Source organism: Mustelus asterias, chromosome 1 (assembly GCF_964213995.1).
Source record: "Mustelus asterias chromosome 1, sMusAst1.hap1.1, whole genome shotgun sequence".
Taxonomy (NCBI): domain Eukaryota; kingdom Metazoa; phylum Chordata; class Chondrichthyes; order Carcharhiniformes; family Triakidae; genus Mustelus; species Mustelus asterias.
Window position 1 is genome coordinate 124,956,647 of NC_135801.1, and position 15,447 is coordinate 124,972,093.

The window sequence follows — 15,447 nt, forward strand, 5'->3', positions numbered from 1 at the left end:
ATCGCATGAGTTTTTAATTTTCTGACCTGTCTGCCATACGGGACCTTGTCAAAAGCTTTAAAGGCTACACCAAATAATTCATTGAATTTATTCAATACAGAGGCCTTCTTGAACCACTGCAGTCCACGTGATGTATGTATACCCAGAGTGCTGTTAGGGAGGGAGTTCCAGGAGTTTGAGTCAGCAACAGCGAAGGAACAGTGATATATTTCTAGGTCAGTATGGTATGTGGCTTGGAAGGGAACTCGCAGGTGGTGGTTTTCCTGTGTGTCTGCTGCCCATGTCCTTCTTGATGGTAGTCATGATGTGGAGATGCCGGCGTTGGACTGGGGTAAACACAGTAAGAAGTTTAACAACACCAGGTTAAAGTCCAACAGGTTTATTTGGTAGCAAAAGCCACACTTTTGTGTGGCTTTTGCTACCAAATAAACCTGTTGGACTTTAACCTGGTGTTGTTAAACTTCTTACTTCTTGATGGTAACAGTCATAGGTTTGGAAGGTGTGATCTAAGGAGCGTTGGTGAGTTCTGCAGTGCATCTCCAATCTATCCGCATGACTGAAGTTTCCCATCCCTGGAATCATTCTTATAAACCTCTTCTACATTCTCCCCAATGCATTCACAGCCTTCGTATAGTATGGTGCCCAGAACTGTACACAATATTCCAGCTGAGATCTTAACTGGTGTCTTGTATATAAGTTCAGCATGACCTTGTAGTTGTACTGTATGCCCTATTAATAAAGCCCAGGATACTATATCCTTTATTAATTGCTTTCTCCACCTGTCCTGCCACCTTTAATGATCTATGCACATATACACCCAAGTCCTTAAGGACTTGATCAACTCAGTCGGTAGTGATGTTACCAAGCCACTCTTGGTGATGGGCATTGAAGTACCCACCCAGAATACATTCTGCACCCATACCACACTCAGTATTTAAAGTGGTGTTCCATGTGGTAGGTTCATCAGCTGATTTGGGGGGTTGGGGGAGGAGGGGGGGGGCGCGATATGTGGTAATCAGCAGGAGGTTTCCTTGCCTATGTTTGACCTGATGCCACAAGACTTTATGAGATCTGGAGTGGATGTAGAGGACTCCCAAGACAACTCCCTCCTGATTAAATACCACCATGCTACCACCTCTGCTGGGCCTGTCCTGCCAGTGAGCCAGGACATATCCAGGGATGGTGATGGTGGTGTCTGGGACATTATCTGTGATTCTGTGAGTATGACTGTGTCAAGTCTGTGGACAGCTCTCCCAATTTTAGCACAAGCCCCCAGATCTTAGTAAGGAGGACTTTGCAGGGCTGAGTTTGCAGTTGTTAATTCTGTTGCCGAGTTCGATGCAGGGTGGAGTGTCTGCTGGGCAGCCAAGTTTCTAGTTGGCACAGTGCCGACAAACGTTTTGGTCAAGGCCCGGTAATCTGCAATCCCCCCCATCCCCAGCATAAAGTTCATCTCTAAACGTCAGTTTATGAACCACTGAACTGATGAAACAAGGGATTCCAAACCCATTCTATCGGTTTCTGTTCTCCGAGGAAGAGAAAAACATGAGATCAAAGTATTCTGTGCTTCTTGATTATGTTATTGAATGGTTTTGCGATTTAGATTGAAGGATATTAATAAGAGTCCTGTGGGTTCCTGGTACCTTTATTTTATTCTAGAAACTGGATGTGTGTGCCTAGCAGCTTGTTTCAAGAACAGCTATACTGTGTACGTTGCTCATCTGGACATTTTGTATGCGTTTCAAGATTTGAGAGACAGAAAGGAATTGTATCAGAATGGATAGTCCATATAGGTAATCTAGGAATGCACCAACTCATGCAAACAACAGGGTCATCTCAATTCTCTTGCAGGGGCAAAGTTGATATAGTCAACATTCTAAAGAATCTGCTTTTCCAAGATTGACCTGATTTTCATGTTGCCTGGTGTTGCTGGAGTTGTGCTTTCTGATATTGTGTCACTTGTTAATGATTTGGTTGATGTTGCACCGTTTGTTCACCACTGTTGATGTCTCATTGATCAGAGATGCTCCTGGTGTTGCTGATGATCTTTTCTGCTTTATCAGCCATGGTGTTGGCCAAATATGGACTCTGTTTCTTCTCAAAGAACAAAGAAAATTACAGCACAGGAACAGACCCTTCGGCCCTCCAAGCCTGCACCGACCATGCTGCCCGACTGAACGAAAACCCCTACTCTTCCGGGGACCATATCCCTCTATTCCCATCTTATTCATGTATTCGTCCCTTAAAACTCACTATCGTATCTGCTTCCACTACCTCCTCTGGCAGTGGGTTCCAGGCACTCTCTGTGTAAAACACTTGCCTCGTACATCTCCTTTAAACCTTGTCCCTCGCACCTTAAACCTATGCCCCCTAGTAATTGATTCTTCCACTCTGGGAAAAAGCTTCTGACTATCCACTCTGTCCATGCCCCTCATAATCTTGCAGACATCTATCAGGTCGCCCCTCAACCTCCGTCGTCCCAGTGAGAACAAACCAAGTTTCTCCAACCTCTCCTCATAGCTAATGCCCTCCATACCAGGCAACTTCCTGGTAAATCTTTTCTGTAAAGCCTCCACATGGAGGTGGAACTCAGAAACAGGAAGGGTGCAGTCACTATGCTGGGGGTGTACTACAGACCACCCAACAGCCCACGGGAAGTGGAGGGGAGGATATGTCAGGAGATTCTGGATAGGTGCAGAAAACATAGGGTTGTTGTAGTGGGGGACTTTAATTTCCCTGGCACAGACTGGAAAGTGATGAGAGCTGGGGGTCCGGACGGGGAGGAATTTGTAAAATGCGTACTGGAAGGTTCTTTGGAACAGTATGTAGATAGCCCGACTAGAGAGGGGGCTATACTGGACCTAGTTCTGGGAAATGAGCCCGGTCAGGTCGTCAAAGTTTCGGTAGGGGAACATGTGGCAAATAGTGACCACAACTCTGTTAACTTTAGGATAGTAATGGACAAGGATGAGTGCTGTCCTATGGGCAGGGTGCTAAATTGGGGGAAGGCTGACTATAGCCGGATTAGGCAGGGATTGGTGGATGTTGATTGGGAGAGGATGTTCGAGGGTAAGTCCGCGTCTGGCATGTGGGAGTCTTTTAAGGAACTATTGATAAGGCTGCAGGATAGGCATGTGCCTGTAAAAAGGAAAGATAGGAAAGGTAGGATTCGAGAGCCGTGGATAACCAGGGAAATTGAGGATCTGATTAAAATGAAAAGGGAGGCGTACGTTAAGTCCAGGCAACTGAAAACAGATGGAGCTCTGGAGGAATACAGAGAGAGTAGGAAAGATCTCAAACGGGGAGTTAGAAGGGCAAAAAGAGGTCACGAGATGTTCTTGGCAGGCAGGATTAAGGAGAATCCTAAGGCATTCTATTCATACGTTAGGAACAAAAGAGTTGTCAGGGAGAAAATCGGACCTCTCAGGGACAAAGGAGGGGAATTATGCTTAGAACCCAAGGGAATAGGGGAGATCCTAAATGAATACTTTGCATCGGTATTCACGAAGGAGAGGGGCGTGTTAACCGGGAGTGTCTCGGAGGGAGGTGTTGACCCGTTAGAGAAAATCTCCATTACAAGAGAGGAAGTGTTAGGTTTTTTAGGGAACATTAAAACTGACAAAGCCCCAGGGCCTGATGGCATCTATCCTCGACTGCTCAGGGAGACGAGAGGTGAAATTGCTGGGCCTCTGACGGAAATCTTTGTCGCTTCTTTGGACACGGGTGAGGTCCCTGAGGATTGGAGGATAGCGAATGTGGTCCCGTTGTTTAAGAAGGGTAGCAGGGATAACCCAGGAAATTATAGGCCGGTGAGCTTGACGTCCGTGGTGGGGAAGTTGTTGGAGAGGATTCTTAGAGACAGGATGTATGTGCATTTAGAACGGAACAATCTCATTAGTGACAGACAGCATGGTTTTGTGAGAGGGAGGTCGTGCCTTACAAATTTGGTGGAGTTTTTTGAGGAAGTGACAAAAACGGTTGATGAAGGAAGGGCCGTGGATGTCGTCTATATGGATTTCAGTAAGGCATTTGACAAGGTCCCACATGGCAGGTTGGTTAAGAAGGTTAAGGCTCATGGGATACAAGGAGAAGTGGCTAGATGGGTGGAGAACTGGCTTGGCCATAGGAGACAGAGGGTAGTGGTCGATAGGTCTTTTTCCGGCTGGAGATCTGTGACCAGTGGTGTTCCGCAGGGCTCTGTACTGGGACCTCTGCTATTTGTGATATATATAAATGATTTGGAAGAAGGTGTAACTGGTGTTATCAGCAAGTTTGCGGATGACACGAAGATGGCTGGACTTGCGGATAGCGAAGAGCATTGTCGGGCAATACAGCAGGATATAGATAGGCTGGAAAATTGGGCGGAGAGGTGGCAGATGGAATTTAATCCGGATAAATGCGAAGTGATGCATTTTGGAAGAAATAATGTAGGGAGGAGTTATACAATAAATGGCAGAGTCATCAGGAGTATAGAAACACAGAGGGACCTAGGTGTGCAAGTCCACAAATCCTTGAAGGTGGCAACACAGGTGGAGAAGGTGGTGAAGAAGGCATATGGTATGCTTGCCTTTATAGGACGGGGTATAGAGTATAAAAGCTGGAGTCTGATGATGCAGCTGTATAGAACGCTGGTTAGGCCACATTTGGAGTACTGCGTCCAGTTCTGGTCGCCGCACTACCAGAAGGACGTGGAGGCATTGGAGAGAGTGCAGAGAAGGTTTACCAGGATGTTGCCTGGTATGGAGGGTCTTAGCTATGAGGAGAGATTGGGTAGACTGGGGTTGTTCTCCTTGGAAAGACGGAGAATGAGGGGAGATCTAATAGAGGTGTACAAGATTATGAAGGGTATAGATAGGGTGAACAGTGGGAAGCTTTTTCCCAGGTCGGAGGTGACGATCACGAGGGGTCATGGGCTCAAGCTGAGAGGGGCGAAGTATAACTCAGACATCAGAGGGACGTTTTTTACACAGAGGGTGGTGGGGGCCTGGAATGCGCTGCCAAGTAGGGTGGTGGAGGCAGGCACGCTGACATCGTTTAAGGCTTACCTGGATAGTCACATGAGCAGCCTGGGAATGGAGGGATACAAACGATTGGTCTAGTTGGACCAAGGAGCGGCACAGGCTTGGAGGGCCGAAGGGCCTGTTTCCTGTGCTGTACTGTTCTTTGTTCTTTGTTCTTTGTTCACATCTTTCTGGTAGTGTGGCGACCAGAATTGAACACTATATTCCACGTGCGGCCTAACTAAGGTTCTATCAAGCTGCAACATGACTTGCCAATTTTTAAACTCAATGCCCTGGCCGATGAAGGCAAGCATGCCATACGCCTTTTTGACTACCTTCTCCACCTGCGTTGCCACTTTCAGTGACCTATGTATCTGTACACCCAGATCCCTCTGCCTATCAATACGCTTAAGGGTTCTGCTATTTATTGTATATTTCCTATCTGTATTAGACCTTCCAAAATCCATTACCTCACATTCTCATCTACTTAGTTTCACTCTTGATGATGTGAGACCTTGGAGTGTCTGCTTTACCAACAACTTTTGCTGCTTCCAAGTTCTCAGGCTGGATCTTGCAGTTTGCTCCCTCAACTCAGGCAAGGATTTGACATGCTTGTTGAAGTGTTGACCTCCTTCTACCTGTGCATTGTGAGTTGTTGTCTTATCTCTTTCTGGTCTTTTGGAGGATGTATTTTGCTTGGCAAAGTTGTCTTGTACTTTCTGCCATTGAGTAGCTCTGTAGGCAACTTCATGTCAGCCTTGAGAGGTGTAACTCAGGCAAGGTTTGAACCTCTGGATATGTCTTTCTATGTCCCTTTGGGTAATGTGGCGATGAGATGGTGATGTTGAACCAGTACTGTTCAAATTCCTTAAACTCTGTGGAGGTGAATTGGGTTCCATTGTCACCCTCATGGCACGGTGGCAGAATGATTAGCATTGCTGTCTCACATTGACAGAGACCCAGGTTCAATTCCGGCTCAGGTGACTGTCTACGTGGAATTTACACGTTCTCCCCGTGAATACGTGGGTTTCCTCTGGGTGCTCCGGTTTCCTCCTACACTCGAAAGATGTGCAGGTTAGGTGGATTGGCGATAGTAAATGTGTAGAAATGCGGGGATAGGACGGGGGAGAGGGCCTGGGTATGACGCTCTGTAGAGAGTCGGGTGTAGGGATTCTACGATGATACTATGATTCTTTCAGGAATTTCTTACTCAGTTAACCGAACGCCTACTGTTGGGATGATTGTTGTAGCCACAAATCTTTCACTTTTCTGATAAAAGGGAACTTTGAATAATAATAATAAAATGCCATTCTTGATTATGTGTGAATAAATTAGCTTCCACTGTGTGCCCTGGCCTGGGTGGTACTTCAGTAGCTAACATCTCATCTTTCTGCTATGTATTTCTGTACTTCTGGTATACACTGCATGCAGACACCATTCATTCGATGTCTTTGTAGATACCTACCCAATACACAACTGAGCATACACTTATCTAATGCCACTTGACCTTCATGTAACTTCTGGAGAAACTCTTTCTGCATCATTTTAAAGTCATAGAGGTTTACAGCATGGAAATAGGCCCAACTTGTCCATGCTGCTCTTTTTTCTTAAACCCCTAAGCTAGTCCCAATTGCCTGCATTTGCAAATATCCCTCTATACCCATCTTACCCATGGAACTGTCTAAATGCTTTTTAAAAGACAAAATTGTACCCACCTCTACTACTACCTCTGGCAGCTTGTTCCAGACACTCACCACCCTCTGTGTGAAAAAATTGCCCCTCTGGCCACTTTTGTATCTCTCCCCTCTCACCTTAAACCTATGCCCTCTGGTTTTAGACTCCCCTACCTTTGGGAAAAGATATTGACTAGCTGACCTATGCCCCTCATTATTTTATAGACCTCTATAAGATCACCCCTCAGCCTTCTACGCTCCAGAGAAAAAAGTCCCAGTCTATCCAGCCTCTCCTTATAACTCAAACCATCAAGTCCCGGTAGCATCCTAGTAAATCTCTTCTGCACTCTTTCTAATTTAATAATTTCCTTTCTATAATAGGGTGATCAGAACTGTACACAGTATTCCAAGTGTGGCCTTACCAACGTCTTGTACAACTTCCAACAAGACGTCCCAACTCCTGTATTCAATGTTCTGACCAATGAAACCAAGCATGCTGAATGCCTTCTTCACCACTCTGTCCACCTGTGACTCCACTTTCAAGGAGCTATGAACATGTACCCCTAAATCCCTTTGTTCTGGAACTCCCCGCAACGCCCTACCATTAACTGAGCAAGTCCTGCCCTGGTTCAATCTACCAAAATGCATCACCTCGCATCTATTTAAATTAAACTCCATCTGCCATTCGTTAGCCCACTGGCCCAATTGATCAAGATCCCGTTGCAATCGGAGATAACTTTCTTCATTGTCCACTATGCCACCAATCTTGGTGTCATCTGCAAACTTACTAACTATGCCTCCTACATTCTCATCCAAATCATTCATATAAATGACAAATAACAGTGGACCCAGCACTGATCCCTGAGGCACACCGCTGGTCACAGGGCTCCAATTTGAAAAACAACCCTCTACAACACAAGCCAATTTTGTATTGATTTAGATATCTTATCCTGGATCCCGTGAGATTTAACCCTATGCGGTACCTTGTCAAAGTCCTTGCTAAAGTCCACGTAGACAACATCAACTGCACTGCCCTCATCTACCTTCTTGGTTACCCCTTCATAAAACTCAATCAAATTTGTGAGTCATGATTTTCCACTCACAAAGCCATGTTGACTGTCCCTAATCAGTTCTTGCATCTCTAAATGCTTGTAGATCCTGTCTCTCAAAATACCTTCCAACAATTTACCCACCACAGATGTGAGGCTCACTGGCCTGTAGTTCCCAGGCTTTTCCCTGCAGCCCTTTTTAAACAAAGGCACAACATTTGCCACTCTCCAATCTTCAGACACCTCACCGTGACTATCGATGATTTAAATATCTCTGATGTGGAGATGCCGGCGTTGGACTGGGGTAAACACGAAAGCTTCACGAGAGCTCCGAAAGCTTGTGTGGCTTTTGCTACCAAATAAACCTGTTGGACTTTAACCTGGTGTTGTTAAACTTCTTAAATATCTCTGCCAGGGGACCCGCAATTTCCTCCCTAGCCTCCCTCAATGCGTATGAGTATTCTGGATCCGACCAGCAAAACATCATCTTCTAGTGAGATATCATTTCTGATAGTCCCATACTGCTGTATTGATAGCTGTGTTTGCTATATCTTCCTGGATTTCTTGCTGTAACAGCATATGTGACTCTTTGGGCGGAATTTTCCCATCCCGCCCGCCGCGGACCATTGAAAGGTCTGTTGACCTCAGGCGGGAATTTCCGGCCTTGGGGCAAGCACGGCCGGAAAATCCCGCCCTTTGTCTTTGCTGGTCTCATCTCTAATTTGACTCAGTTTCAATGGTGTTAGATTCACTAGGTGATGGATCTTTACACCGCAATTGAGTTAGGGCATCTGCAAGCACCATTTCTCTTTGTGGTTTGTATTTCAGTGCGAAATTGTAATTCTGAGCCCCGAGGCGCCTCTGCAATCTCTCCTGGAGTTTGACAGAGATTTACCTTGTAGATTTGCTCCAGTAAATGATGATCATTCTCCATTACGAACTTTAATGGAGATTTGAATGGAATTTCTCACATCCATGCATGACTGCCAAAAACTCTCTTTCTGTGGTCTTAGCTGATGTTCAGCTTTGGATATGAATGCTATTGCCTTTCCATCTTCTACCAGGGCTGCTCCCAGTCCTTCTGTGCAAGCGGCTACTTGCAGAGTGACATATTTCTCTGTGTTGTAGTATGACAGATTTGTCTCCTTGCCGACCACTTCTTTGAATTTGCTGAAAATCCTCTTATGTGCCTCTGGCCACTGTATTCTCTTTCACCAGTTCCTGTAGGTTTGCAGTGTGTTCTAACATGTGAGGTATGAATGAAATCACTTGCTAGATCAAGCCAAGGGAACCTTCCAGCTTTCTCTTATCTCTGGGAGCTTCCACCTCGGAGCTAGCGTTTTCAGGACTCGCTTGGCCCTGTCAGGTGGGTACACCATTCCGACGATCTGGCATTCTCCAGCCATCACAATATTTAAGTTTAGGTTTATTTATTAGTGTCACAAATAGACTTACAAGTAGGCTCACAGGTAGAGTGGCACGGTGGCACAGTGGTTAGCACTGCTGCGTCACAGCACCAGGGACCCGGGTTCGATTCCCGGCTTGGGTCACTGTCTGTGTGGAGTCTGCACATTCTCCCCGTGTCTGCGTGGGTTTCCTCCGGGTGCTCTGGTTTTCTCCCACAGTCTGAAAGACGTGCTGGTTCGGTGCATTGACCTGAACAGGCGCCGGAGTGTAGCGACTAGGGGAATTTCACAGTAACTTCATTGCAGGGTTAATGTCAGCCTTATTTGTGACTAATAAATAAATACATTAACACTGCAATTAAGTTACTGTGAAAATCCCCTTGTCACCACACTCGGGCGCCTGTTCGGGTACATTGAGGGAGAATTTAGCGTGGCCAATGCACCTAACCAGCACGGCTTTCGGACTGTGGGAGGAAACCGGAGCACCCGGACAAAACCCACACAGACAAGGGGAGAATGCGCAGACTCCACACAGACAGTGAACCAAGCCGAAAATCGAACCCAGGTTACTGGCACTGTGAGACAGCAGTGCTAAGCACTGTGCCACCATACCGCCCCATATATTTGTCAGCGTCTAGCTTGATCTCGGCTTTCCTGGTTCTCTCCTGGCTTCATGTAGTCGATAGTCATAGTCTTTTCCACCTTCACCATAAATCTGACTATCGTTAGCTATGCTGACTGCTCCTGTGCATCCCTTGTCTGTCCAATCTGTTTTCTACTGGGACAGGTCCTGTTTCATTTTAGTGCCAAACGTTAGTTGCAGGAATTTGTACTGTCCAAAGGGGTGTGTTGAATGTTGTAAACAGCAAAGTTTTCTTCTTGCGTTTATGCTCCAGCAGCTATTTCTGACATCAAGATTGCTGAAAACCTTTGCCCCTAACAGTGCTGGCATGATCTCTTCCAGTGCTGGAATCGGAAATGATTCCTCTTCATTGCTTGATTAAAATCTTTGGGATCCAGGAAAATTTGTAGCCATCCATTTGGTTCCTCTTACCATAATGGAATTTACCCCTGTCTGTAGGCTGTGTAACTCTGGCAATCACTTATTTTTCTTCCATCTCTCAGAGCTTTCTTTCAAGCTTCCCTCTTAGTTCAATTGGTACTATACTCTATATGAGGGGATGAATCCCTGCGTCAAAAGAGATGTGATACTCAAAACCTTCAAAGCATCCGACCATTTCATAAAAATATTCTGTAGGACACAGAGGGCGGAATTTTCCCGTCCCGCCCACCACGGGAATCGTAGCAGGTGGGGGCGGACCATGCAAAGGTCTGTTGACCTCGGGCAGGAATTTCCGGCCTTGGGGCAAGCGCGGCCGGAAAATCCCGCCCAGTGACTGCAGCAGTTCAAGATGGCGGCTCACCACCACCTTCTCAAGGGCAATTGGGGATGGGCAATAAATGCTGGCCAGTGACGCCCACACCCTGAAAACTGAATTTTTAAATATTTGTGGTCGGAGGTTGTTTTTCACTGAGAGTACTAACACCCGCGCTCAGTGATTCCTCTTTCATCTCATCGTTCACTGAGATCAGCTGCAGCTCTTTGCAACTGCTCCATGCCAGAAAAGCAGGACCATCTGTTTCTGTGATGTGAGACACGGAATTAATGTCTTTTTCTCTGTGTGTTCCTCTGAATTGGATCGTTACCAGCTGTCGATTCTCAGTTCCATTATATTCCGTCAGCATGATGTTGCTTAGATTCAGAGCTTCTTTCACTGGCAAACTATTTTCTTTCAAATTTTCAGGCAAGATCTTGTGGTAAAGTCTAAGTGGGATGATGCTCCAGTATCAAGCTTCACCTTTATGATTCTGGGTGTTTTTCTCACCTTCTTCCTGATTTGAATGGTTGTGTGAATTTCTTTTCTCTAGGAACTGTCGCATTTAGACATTTCATTTAGCTTATGGATGCTTTTTCTATTATGCCCTCAAACTCACTGTCATCTTCCGGGGTATAGATTCTTTGTTTTGTTTTCCCTTCTTATTCTCCCTGTTGCTCTGCTCTGGTAACATCCTTTCTTTGTTTTGCACATCTTTCCTCAGTGACTGGAATTTCCACAAACTCTGCAGTTTAATGCGTACGTGGGACATTTTCTTCAGTCTGTGAACTCATGGCCGTCCATAGCTCCTGTACATCTTTCTCTCTGTCTGCTGTGTATTCTTTTGTTGCTGCTTCACAGCACCAGCCTTGACTTAACTGAAGGTTATCTGTTGGGGTAGTAAACATCTTCATTTATCTACTCCTCGCTGCCTGTGCTCTGGCTGTGTCAGCTGTCTGTGTCCTTACCAACAGAGGTTTGTACATCAGGATGTGCAGTGCACCAAATGAGCTGATCTACCAGCCTCTTATCCGTTTCCATGAATTTAGACTTGCTGGCTACATTTTTCAACCTCAAGAAATTGTCACCAGACTCGCCTGATTCCTGCTTCAGGCTTTGAAGTTCATATTGATGAACCTTTAGTTGGATTTGTCCTGAAATTGTCAAAGGATTTGCTTGGGTTTTTATTTTCATCCTCACTGACCTCCCAGCTATTAAACGGATCAAAATCTTTCTCTCTTGCCCGAGCATGATGACCCTTTCCTCTTCACTCATGCCTTTTTGAAAACTACTGAATGTTAGCCTGCACTTTTGTTCAACATCTCATGTGCCGATATGACAGCCTCCCAGTTCGTCCTGAATTGGATCTGTGTGTTCATTGCTGCAGTGGTGGCAACCATTTTAGTTTTCCTTTGTACAATCCATCCATTTGTTTCCTTCGCTGGCACTAATTTGGACTGATCTTTCTCCATCTAATTCAGCATTTCTTTTGTTTATGTGGCTGATATAGAGGGCCCGATTTTACCATTTTCATTCTATGTGCTGAATCTGGGCGTAATTCAGATCCGACTTGGAAATCTGCTCTCAGGTGCTCCCATACGCTCCCAGCCTGAAAAGAAAATTGCCAGTCCCATTCACGCTGTGGGCGGGGCTTAGTAAACCTGAAACGATCGGAGCTCTGATCGGAGCGCGCCCGTGTCAGATCGCTCCTGGGCCGCAGAAAGCGGAGAAAGTGGCCCGGGAGCAAAAAGCGGGAGCGATGGCCCCCACAGACATCACTGTCCCCCTTATCCACCCATTCCCTCCCCGCTACCCAGACCGATCGTGACCCCCCTCCTCCCGACCAGAGATCCATCTGGCCTCCCCACCCCCACCACCAGTGAGCGATTGGGCCTCCCCACCCCCCCAAAGAGAACGATCTGGCTTCACTCCCCCCGAACGATCTGGCTTTACCCCCCCCCAGAGAATGATCTGGCCTCACTCCCCTCCACCCCTCCCCCCAGAGTTACATCTAACCCGCCTCCTCCTCCCTCCCCACCCCCTCACCAGAGAATGATCTGGCCCGCCTCCCTCCCCCTCCCCCCCACCCAACCAGACAACGATCGGCCCTCCCTCCCCCCCCAATCCAACAGACAATGATCGCCCCCCTCCTCCCCCCCAACCAGACAACGATCGAGCCTCCCTCCTCTCTCCCCCTCCACCAGAGAATGATCTGACTCGCCTCCCCCCTCCTACCGATCTGAGTCAGAGAGCCGTTGGAAGCTCTGAACCCACCTCTTCAGCAGCTGGGGCGCCCGAAACAGACTTTTATTCAGCATGTCTATTTCGGCGCGATTCTGGATTGGCGAATGCGGTGGTAAAGGAAGAAATGCTGATAAAGTTGGGCGGGCAGTTCATTAATTCAATTGAAATGCATGCAAATGCATTTAAACCGCCGTTGCGTCCGTTTTGCAAATCAGATCGTGGCCATTCCCGGGCCTCGGTAAAGTGGCCATCCGCGCGGACGCGGGCGTGGATCACGTTAATGGCCTCACATCCGACTTTACCACATATCTGCGCCCGGATTGGTAAAATCGGGCCCAGAGTGTATTTCTCAGATTTTGCTATATGTTGCAGAATGATATACTGTTGATTTGGTACGCTGACTGTGAAATGAGAGTCGCCAAAGTCCCAGGTGACCATCGGCTGCTCTCCCCCTTTCTGAGAGAGAGAACTGACTAGTGGTGATTTAACCTGAGGGTCACCACACCTCAGGCAAGGGGAAAGGTTGAGAAGGTAATATAGGTAACCTCATCCGGTATGGGAATTGAACGCGCGCTGTTGGCGCCACTCTGCATCACGAGCCAGCTGTCCAGCCAACTGAGCTAATCGACCTCCCACAGTAGAATGATGTGGCATTCTTTATATACATGTACACGTGCATAATAATACAGTTCCAACTCTTTTTGAATAATATAACAATATAGTGCTAATGTAAGCCTACGTGTGACACTAATAAATAAACTTTAAACTTAACACACGTCAGCAGTTTACAGGCATCAGAATGATGCACCAGCTTCATTGAGCCACCGAGCGGCCTCCTGGGATGGGGGTTCCTTGCTGGATGCTCAATGGGGTTCAGGGTGTTGGGATTCAGACCAGCTCACTGGAGGCGGGGCCAGGTTTGGCTCTTACCATAAGTGGCACTGAAGAGGCTGAATATGGCAGAAAGAGACCTCATTATACCTCACTGATTTTTAAAACACATTACCAGTCTACACTGTCCAGTTTCCAGGCCTCTTTCTGCACTCCAAAATGTGGGAACTTTGAACTTGGCAGCTTTTCTCCTGAAACATGGATGTGCAAATGGCAGCCACAGCAAGGGCTGCTGATTTGGGGCCCAGAATGTAGCCCACTTTCCCAGATTCCCACCTCTATTCCTATGCCGCCCCGCCAATTAACTGGGTGACAGACCCTTTTCTAGGCTCATCAAAGCCTCGATGCCCAGAAAACCCTGCTGATAACAAAGGTGGATTCACAAAGTGGAATTGAACCTGCCTCTTGATTCCCAACTCTGAGGGGAAAATCAGCCCCAGATCTCGACTTTTGTGACTTAGGCTGTTGATACTTGTACATAGAAATTTGAAGCAATCATCTTCCTTTTCACAAGTTAAGTACAATGGATACTCTGAGTTAAAAAAACATGAAATGCTGTCAGTACTCAGTAGGTCTGGAAAATTCCGTGGCGAGAGAAACAGAGTTTGTTTCAAGTCAAATGACCTTTACTCCTTCACCTTTGACTGTTTTATCACCTTTCCCCATTGACTTTCCCTCTTTCTGTTTCCTTACTCTCTGGTCTCCTCTCTTGAGATCCTCACTCGCTCAAATTTTACCACATTTCCAGGTCCACCATTTCTGTGTTACTTGCCCCTCCCATCATGGCATCCAGGTCACATCCTTAAACTGTACTTCCCACAGTCTTGCGATTTAAATCTGTTTTATTGCTTGTTTTCCCCCTCTGTACAAGGACATGGATAATTGTTTCGTTTAGGTGAAGCCAGTCTATTTGCTCGACTTCTCCTTTCCCAAAACTTGCCCAAGTATCCTAGAGATCCAGAGTGCACCCTTAATCTTTAAAGCCATATGCTGATGTGGCTCTCTGATAATATGCCTTTCCTGAATTTATGTGGCTCTGGGAACGATTTTGAGATTGTTTCCCTTTTTAATTGAATGCTTAACTCCTCAAATTCCTTTACAAGGACCTTGGCTTTTTTACATTGCTGAATATCACATGAATCATGGTGCCTGAGTGATTTGCCCTCCCTTTTTGGAGTCTATTCCATCTTTCCAAATTTCCCTCATGGCAGTAGGGAGGTAATGCGCAATTCAGAACTATTGCTTACTGTTGCGAAAAAGCTACCAAATAGTCTGCCTTTTCTATTGAACATAATTATCACCCCCCTCCACCCCTGACATTCATTTAACCCCCTTCCTCCAATTGGTGCAATGGTGCCTGTGATTTCACTAAAATGCTTGTAAGAGCTACGGGATTGCAAGTCTGTCTGTATCGCATTAAGTAGTGACTGCTTCAGCCTTCAAATAAGTCTATACACACTCATGCACTAAACCTTGTCTTTTCATGTGTATCTTGATATATTGCTTAATGATATGTGATTGTCCACGTTGATTTGCCGCCCTTGAGAAAAGAGCTGACTGCTCAGGAAAGGCACGACTTTTATGTGATACACGAAGGAGAGTAATGGACACAACATCCTAATGTCATTATGTTACTGCTACTCAGTGTTAAAGGGGTGTCACTTCTGCAGTTCACAGTACTGTTAACCTGGACTTATCCTATTGGCTTGGGGAAGATGTTTTCCAGTCAAAGAATGAAGAAGACCTGTTTAGGGAAGTATTCTACTTTTTAAAATAAATGTGATGTACCTTTGTTTCGCCATTCATAA

At 46.2% G+C, this 15,447-nt stretch overlaps 1 protein-coding gene across 1 annotated transcript in view; it reads left to right on the forward strand.

Annotated features, from left to right (window-relative positions):
* adamts6 (ADAM metallopeptidase with thrombospondin type 1 motif, 6) overlaps positions 1-15,447 on the forward strand; it is a 268,724-nt gene that overhangs the window by 104,448 nt on the left and 148,829 nt on the right. The window lies entirely within an intron of this gene.